Source organism: Lygodium microphyllum, chromosome 10 (genome assembly GCF_053477565.2).
Source record: "Lygodium microphyllum isolate KBCC chromosome 10, Lygodium_microphyllum_v1.1.10, whole genome shotgun sequence".
In the NCBI taxonomy this organism is placed as follows: domain Eukaryota; kingdom Viridiplantae; phylum Streptophyta; class Polypodiopsida; order Schizaeales; family Lygodiaceae; genus Lygodium; species Lygodium microphyllum.
The window spans coordinates 113,367,076-113,376,529 of NC_141144.1; positions in this window are offsets into that span (position 1 = coordinate 113,367,076).

Sequence of the window (9,454 nt, forward strand, 5' to 3'; positions counted from 1 at the left end):
AAGCGATAGATCGAATATATGGGATTCATTGTATCAACGGAAGGAATTTTAGTAGATTCGGGCAAAGACGTTCTGGAGTGGCCAACACCAACTTCTGTCAAAGAAATACGTAGTTTTCTTGGATTGACAGGATGGTATAGGGTCTTTATCAAAAACTATGCTTTGATTGCAGTGCCTCTGACTGATCTACTAAAGAAGCAAGTATCAATTGTATGGTCACCTGCTGAACAGACCAGCTTTGACAAACTAAAGCAAAGCTTGGTATCAGCACCCATCCTAAAACTTCCTGATCTTAGTAAGGAGTTTGAAGTGATAACTGATGCTAGCACACTTGCCTTAGGATGTGTGCTCTTACAAGAAGGTCACCCCGTAGCATACTCTTCAAGGAAACTAAAGAGCCATGAAAGAAGCTATGCTACCCATGATCTAGAGCTGTTGGCTATCATCCATGCTCTCAAACTTTGGAGACACTACTTGCTGGGTAACAAATTTGCCTTAGTGACAAACCACAAAAGTCTTAAATGGATTTTCACCCAAAATGAGCTCAATATGAGGCAACGCCGATGGATTGAGGTACTGGAAGAATATGATTTTGAAATCAAATACTAGTCGCGGAAAAGGAGAATGTAGTTGCCGATGCACTCAGTCGTCGCAAGGCATTTCTAAATTCTCTGATTTTGCAAGATCCATCAATAGCAAGATCTCTAGCCACAAAGGTATCCATGCCAAACAACCCAATTCTTGAGCTAGCTAGAGAAGAGGCATATCATGACCCAACCTATCAGAAATTGCTAAGGGAGATCCCCATCAAAGATCAAGACCCGAAGTTGGAAACGATGTATCAAGAATTCTCTAGCAATAGTGGACTTGTCTACTTTAGGACAAGATTATGTATCCCGGCAAGCCAATCACTCAATCAGAAGATACTTTGGGAAGCCCATGACTCCCCTTTCTCATGATATCCTGGCTATGCCAAGACCCTTAATGTGGTCAGGAATAGCTATTATTGGGATAGGCTCAAAGGTGACGTTCTCAAATATGTCACTGAATGTTTGTCTTGTCAACGCATTAAGGCCGAACATGTCAAAATGCCAGAGAAATTGCAACCACTGGACATTCCCCAAATGAAATGGGAATTCATTAGTATGGACTTTGTTGTTGGCCTGCCCTAAGTTCAGGGAGGATACAACTCCATTATGGTCGTGGTAGATATGCTCACCAAGGTTGCACATCTTATCTCTGTTAAGACAAACTATAAAGCCTCAGACATCGCAAGGTTATTCATCAAGGAAATATTCAAACTCCATGGGTTACCCAGAATCATTAGTGATCGTGACTCTCTCTTCACCTCACACTTCTGGAGGGCTATCTTCAAGGCCATAGGGACTCAACTATGTTTCAGTACAGCTTACCATCCCCCAACTGATGGTCAAACAAAATGAGTCAACCAAGTCATTGAAGATATGCTTAGGGACACTGCTGTCGAGAACCCAAAAAGTGGATTCAATATTTGCCACTGGTTGAGTTTGCCTACAATGCTTCTTACCAACAAAGCATTCAGATTACCCCTTTTCAAGCATTGTATGGGCATGATTGTCATACTCCTTTTAGCTTTTCGGATCCAACCTTGAGGGTTGAAGCTTCAAACAGATGATGGAAGACATGGATGACCAAATCAAAGCAATAAGATAGGACATCCAAGCCACCAAGGACAGACAGAAGGCTTACGCAGACTTGAAACGGCAAGACAGATCCTTCGTTGAAGGTGATATGATCTTCATTAGCGTACGTCCAAAGAAGAGTTCCCTATCCTTGGGTGAATGCAAAAAGCTAAGTCCAAGATATTGTGGACCCTACAAGATTCTCAAGTGCCTAGGACCTAATGCTTACAGACTTCAACTCCCTGAAAACCTAAAAGTTCATAATGTATTCCGTATCAGCCTATTGAAAAAGTATGTGCCTAACCCTAATCACGTGCTTGATGATCAGCGAATTGTAATGCCTAGCCAAGGAGTCCTTGAACTATGACCTGACAGAATCCTAGATGTTAGGGAGAGGCATTTGAGATCCAGGACCTTGAGAGAATACCTCATCCAGTGGAAAGATTACCCCAAAGAGGATGCCACCTAGATGGATGAAAGTACTCTGAACCAACAATACCCCCAAATCTTCTCGAGATGAGGACATCTCGATTCCTCTAAGGGGGAGAGAATGTAATATTTATACAGCAAAATATTATGACCCTAGATCCTGTGCAAAAGTAATTTGAGTAATCTCCTACAATAAGAAACTCTGGCCTAAGTGCTCCATCCTTGTGTACTAACAATACCAGCCCCTGCGTTGTGCATATGAAACCGTGGCTCAAAACCGCAAACCACCATAGGAGCTCCCTCCCCCAAGAAAAAGGATAATGAATTATTTGCAAAAAAATTTCATAAACCCCCTCTCCTTCACCCGTTGCATGGCGGGGAGAGAGAGTGTGTGTAGGAGCTTGTGGAGGGTCATGGTGAGGAGAGCATGCAATCTGCCACCTGTGTGGCCACCCCCACACAACCCCAACCTTCAGCCTATAAACCCCCCCCCCCCAAGCTTGGAGGGGGCATCGTCAGGAGATGCCCATCGTTCATGTGCTGCCGTTGCCAGGCTGTCTGTGCCGGCAGCCTGTTGCCGCCGCCAACTCCATCATCATCATCATCCTCACCATCGTCATCCTCACCATCATCACTCCAATCATTTTCACCATCACGTCTTCATGTGTCATCTCTGTCCATCCAGAAGCTTGAGAAGCTTCTCTAGACCAAGTTCACCCGTGGCTCCCGGGGTTTTTAGACCGTGTCTTGCAAGTCCTGTTTCCTGTGCAGGGAAGGAGATCTCGGGCAGTAGTAACTTCGAATCTCGTAAGGGAGACAAGGGAGAGTTCGTTGAGACGAAATTTACTTCGTCAATGGCTCCTAAGTAAAAGTCAAGAGGAGTGCACGCGGGAGCTTCCACCCAAAGTAGGAGAGTGGACAAAGCCCCGATATTGAATGCCCAAGTTCTGAAAAATATTCCTGCATGGAAAGGATGCATAAAGCATGTTTTAATTCACATAGGGAAACTTAAATGCATTGGAAAATTTATATACTTGTTCGATTTACAAAGTTCAATTGCACGACGAGGTACTTGCATTTGCTTGCACTTCCATGGTCAAGGGTAGTCACATTTTTGAACGTATGATGCATAAAGCTAAAAGATGAAATTGTGCAAAGGTGTCCTTGTTGCATCACGCAAAGGATAGGGCATATAACACATAATGCACTTACGTAATAAATTCCTGGTTGTGACTCGTGTATAAGATAATCGTAGGTGGTCATTAAATGATGTCTAAATAGTTGCAATGAAAGGAAAAGATTTATGAACTTTGACAAAAAACATATAGTATGCAATTCGCATGCAATGATAGTTACATTTTAGGTTGAGTTAAGTGATAAAGGAAGGATTAAATCAATGATGTATTCATTGGCATCTGGTCATGAAAGAATGATGCATCCATGCATAGAGTTCTTTTATCAAAGTTCAAAATTGGGAAAGGATGCATCTTCATTAAAATACTAAAGCTTTGAGTTTGAAGCATAAACGTAGGGTTTATAAGAAATAGCTCTGAATGTCGATCAATATCGTATAGGGCAAGGAAAAGAAAGATCATTGTAGATCCCATAGTTGCATAAAGGCGGAAGGCCTATGGTCTTGATATTGCATATTTGCATGGAATGATACATCGCATACATCTTACAGTTACTTTCATCTTTTAAGGAAGGTACTTGCAAATTTTAGAGGGAAGTATTTGCATCTCTAAAGGAAGGATCATCTTTATTCGTAAGATAGTTAGATCAATTAAGTAAATCGCATGTAAGTGAATAACTCACATGAGATTCATAAAGGCGTAAATAGTTAGCGTACGACGATCACCTCAATGTGCTAGGTTGGGTTAAGTTATGATTAAATTCTGCTTAGTATCGCACTTTGGATGCCGATTTAATATTTTTGATCTTAAAGGTCCTACCCACATTCACTAAATGTTAGGATTATCTAAATGCCGTGTAAGAATGATCTATGGTTCTCACCCTAAGGATCAGATGACCAAATGATGGATTTCTACAAGGAATTTAGGGACCCTGGGGCCAAAACGTTTATCAGCCTAGTAGGGTTAGGGTTCTGGACTTGGTCAATAGGACTCCCAAACCCTATATCTTGATCAAAGGTATTCTTGATCAAGAGATACCATAGGATGAGAGATATAATCCCAAAAGTTAGGTACTGACACCTATCTCATGCAACAAGCTGCAATGTCATATGCTCTTGCGTCTAAATCACAAGTTAGTACTGCTACACCTTAGACCAAGGTTGGCGAGTTCTAATTACAAATTAGTTTCTCTGAAAATCGAGCAATTGCCCTACTACAACACTCCCTCTTGGGAACTGTTTTGTCACGTTTAGGCCAGTGGTGAATTTCCAAGAAGCAATTGACCAACCATGTTAAGATGACGGGGTTGTCTAGTAGCTATTCAACTACAATATAAGGAAACCTAAGATAGTGACAATTTGGGGTCAACAAGATATAAACCCTAACCCAAGGAAAAAGGGTAAACAAGCAACCCATCTTGCTAAACCTTTGGGATTTTGCCAAGTCACGAATGATCCAGGATCGAATGCCAGAAGTATTTGGGAAGAAGGAATCACATCTTAGCAGTTGGCTTTACGAACGACCACTGGAATGCTCGTGATTGTACATTTAGGTGCAATGTTTGTACTTCTTTTCTCAAGGAACTAATTCAGGAAAAACGAACTAATGCTTCAGGTTAAAATTCTGGAGGGAGAGGCAGTATCAATTACCTCCGACTATCTGCCTGACCCTATCCAAGGGAGTTGTTAGCCGGGCCACGTAGGTGGACCAAATTCGTCGCGAGAGGTCTCTCCGTGGATGCTACTTGGAGCACGAGGACGCTTGGGTGCCAGGGGAGGCTCTGGCCGTAAATTCCTTGCCTCCGAATCCTGCACAAGAGGCCGACGTGACTCGAGATGGGATCTCGAGGCTCGTATACTAGTCAACGGGCGAAACTTGGAATAACGATCCCTGAGGATTGTCGGGATAGCCTTTGGGCAGGAGATTTGATGTATTCCTAAGACTATGATAAATAAAGATCAAATGTTGAAAATGAAATTGCTTGACATTGTTTTTCTATGTCAGTGCCTAAGCTATGTGAAGGAGCCATTGTTTAATTGGTTAATTAAGGAAGTTGTTTTTGCATATCAAACTTAATGTGGTAGGTAATTAGATAACTAAGCAACCTGAGGAAAGTGCGGTGGACGTGACTTTGGGTCCGTCCTAAGGAAGGGTGGTCCCGGTTAGCCGGGAACTTTTCTCAAAGGAATTGATAGTGAAGTAGCAATGACCTAGAATCAATAGATTTAGAGTCCCGATTTATGTTGTTTTAGGGGAACGGAATGTGACTATGCCTTATGGGCAGAGAGGTCGAGCTTTGCGTTCCTCTCGTTTCCCATTCTCCTTGAACCAAGTGCAGTATAAATCCACTTCGACCCTGATGTTTCTGCACAAAGTGGTTCTCGTCTGGGGCTTGACTCTAGCTACTTCCTAGAAACTTGACTATTAGGAAAACCCTGATACAGGTCCAAATGCTTCCGCTTCGTGGCAGACTTGGGAAGACCTTGATCGCAAACCCCGTGACATTCCTTGTGAGTGCCGGGCGACACTTTCTAGACTCTCTTCCTAATGGGCTACTAAGACATATCCTACAAGTGGACAGGGGGACATGTTACATGAATAGATCTTTCAACCAAGGTTTTGCATGGATATTCTAGTTCAAGCATTGCACATATAGAGAGTGCAACATTTCACCATTGGGTTGGGTGTTCTAGGATATACATCCTCTCAAGTCCTTAAATTGAGTTGTATAGCTCTAGATTGTAGGATTGCCTTATTTTAGCCTACATAGTCTCTCTAGCTTCTAGGCATCGGTCCTGCCTAGCTAAAATCACGAATAGAATACTATCCAAACAGTGCCTAGTTTTTTTCCACTACAAGCAAAGCCATTTCCCTCTTCATTAGCGAAAGCTTGAGGTCACTTTTTATCCTTTTAGTATCTAGAGAGAGTGTGTGCTCTAGCAATGAGGAGAAGACTTCTGTGATGGAACTTTTTTTTCAAAAATCATTTTTGTATTCTCAAAAAATAAATTTGGCAATTTCAATATTGTTAGTTTTGTTGAAATGAGTAAAGTAAATGTCACTTTCCAATAGTAAAGCAAAGTACTGCCATTGTCCAATAGTAATGTTTTCCATCATATTTCAGCTGTTTCTCTTACTGAGGGAAAAAAAGGTTATGGAAGTCTCTCCTCGTTTGAAATCTTTGAGTGCTCAATACTCATTCCCTCTCTCTTGCCTCATCTATGCCCTTTGGAGTTTTTGTTTGTTTTCTCTCCACTCAATTGCATGCCTTTACCCTCCATCTTCCTACTCCATGGAGGCACCTTCTTGGTGTAGAAGACCTAGTGCTTCCATCGAGTCCATAGTCACTTTCAATATGCTCGATGAGTAGGACACGTGGGTTCTCTTAACCATAATGAAGGACAGTTGGATAATCATGTAGCAAAGAAAGCAAAAGAAATATTTGACAACCAACCCTTTTTTATCATGTTGGGAGGGTAGGGTAATGGATTTTAGGCTTGGTGGCTCTAAGAATACAATCAAAGAACTGCACTTGCAATGTATTTTCATGCATAAGGAGCTTCACCTTAAGCCCACTACCTCTAGTCTCCCTCTCCATCGACCCAACTATTGGTGAAATTTGGTTGCATCTACTTTTTGGTATGAATTAAGGTCCATGTTTCTTATTTACCTTGTAATTGACAAGACCATTTAATGTTAACAGACTTGTATCCATTAAGCATCTAGGAGTGGCAGCCAGTACAATATATGGTAGATATTTTGGATGTCATCCACGGCTTTGTTTTGGCAAAGAGCTTTACAATGGGAGGACTGAAGGAACATTGACTGAAAGGGGCATATTCTTTTACAACCATTTTTACATACCATCTTCCTTGAGTGGGCAATGGGGAGCCTTGTCTAGCCTCCCCCTTCCAGATTTCAAGAGCAAGGAGTGGCTATTACCAGATTCTAGAATAAGCAAGAGTTACAAGTGCAAAATATTTTATGAGGTGTAGAAATTCCTTAAGCCCAACATTTCAAGTAGCCAAAGCAAAATATCCACTTTTATGCCTATGTCCATTTTCATGGACTTCTTCTCCATCACTGAAGTCCAAACCTCAACCACGTTCCTAGTAAAGCATCCAAATGCAAACAATATCCTAGAGTTTGCATATGCAAGTGTGGATACAAAGGTACAAGATGGAATCACCTGTAAGGTAAAACTAGATTCTATTGTCTACAAGTACATGATTGCCACTCAAAACTTCATCATGATATTTTTATATAGAAGATGGCACCATGTTTGTGGGAAACTGGTGCCACTAGACCAAGACATGAGGGAGTTTTCTGGAAATTCAATATAAGATATTTATTTTTGGCTGGATAATGAGCTTTTGATCGTTATGAAGCTAGGGTCAATGTGCACATTGCAACAATTGAGGATGGACTTGCATAATGAAGACATCCAATTTGCTACTTCGTTTAGCTTCTATATCAATGATGAAAAGGTGCATTGCTATTTGCATTGTTTATCTTTCTTTACATTCACATGATCAAATGAATTATTTGCATCGATTTATCTCTAACTAATCTCTTAATGTTTGCCCAAGTCCCAATAAGATAAGAAAAGAGCTTCGCATGTAAAGAGATAGCAAACAATGCTATGCATCGATGTTTCCACTAGCAACTTGGTAGAGCTAGCTCGAGGACTACAGATTTAGAGGAAAACATGCGCCTACTAACAAGATTCAAGGAGATACACCTAAAATCAAGGCTTGGATTGATACATGTCATCATCGCCTAAGAAGTCTATCTGTACTTAAACAATCACAAAATGAAGCTAGCCTCACTTCTATAAAGAGATACATATGATGCAATGACAGTGACATAGATAAACAAAGGCAAAGAGTGAGAACACAAAAATAGAATAGAAGTTGTACATACATAAAGTAGAATAGGCTGAAGTTTAAGCATCACAATCCACATTTGGATAGCACATTCCTTAGCTCTCAACACTTGTTTTGTATTTGGAATAATTCCATACTTCTGTCCAAGACTATCTTTACCAATGGTTTTCTCTATCCCAAGGTACCAAAATTGATAGTTTTTGGTAGTTCCTTAGTACCATCACTGTTTGTCTCATTGGACCATTATTGATAGTCTTGGTACTTCCGAGTACTGAATTTGGTAGTCTCATAGTATCTTTTTATAGCATCTAGGTACTTTCTATACATGTTAAATAGGTTCATAAATGTACATTCTTTGTGCCTCATTTGAGTAATATTGCATATCAGTGTGTACTGGTCTCCTTTGAGCCATAGTAAATCATATTAGAGCTAATTGTCATTCAGGATGGCACCAAATTTGAATAGCCTACACTTGGAGGGTCATGATCAAGTGATATGGGGGATGTCGTCCCAGGGAGATGCCTCTCTCACTCGATGATGACCCATACAATGTTTAGTGCACACGAAGGTCAACAATAAGCAAAGTGGGGCCCTTTGGCCTAAGGAGGGGCCTCCTTTGCTTGTTGGTGGTGACCCTTGTGGGATTCACTACACACGATAAAAACTTCAATCAGCAAAACTATAATCAAAATGAACTAGCCTTTTCACAATTATAGATAGAGCCCTTTTCTCAAAAGAAAGGCAAATGTTTCACGAGGGTTTTGTACTCAAGAAAGACCATACCATCAAATAAATGTCAACAAGCTTTTTTCTTCTTATTTCATTTCCATTTTCATTTACAAAGTGGTGAATGAGCACTAAAAATTTACAATGCAAATGCCTTGAAGGCCAAATTGAAGGGTCTCCTTGAAGGTAGGAGTCGAATCTTTGAGAGTGGGCTTGGCTACAAGTGCAGCTAGGTTGTTGGTGAGGGCGGTGAGGTTGTCCTCAGGTTTTTCATTGGGATGGTGGGGGAGGTTGTGGCTAGGGCTAGGAGGGTTGACATGCTTCCTCCATATCATACCAAAGAGCTTCCATTCTCTACAGTCCCCTCTCCACCACTTGTGACCCACTCTCTACTACAATTTGTCGCCTCTTCCAGAGCCCTTACTTGCTCTTGTTCCCACTCATGCCTCCTATGCAATCTCTCTCTCATGAACTCCTCTCTCCGCAATACCTCCTCCTTATGGCACTTGGCAATCGTAGATGCAAAAAATTAAATGGTGTTATTTTTGAATTTCTTGACTTCAAACTTCGAGTAGTTCCCTATATCAACATCCTATGCCAAAGAAGAAATTGCAAACTA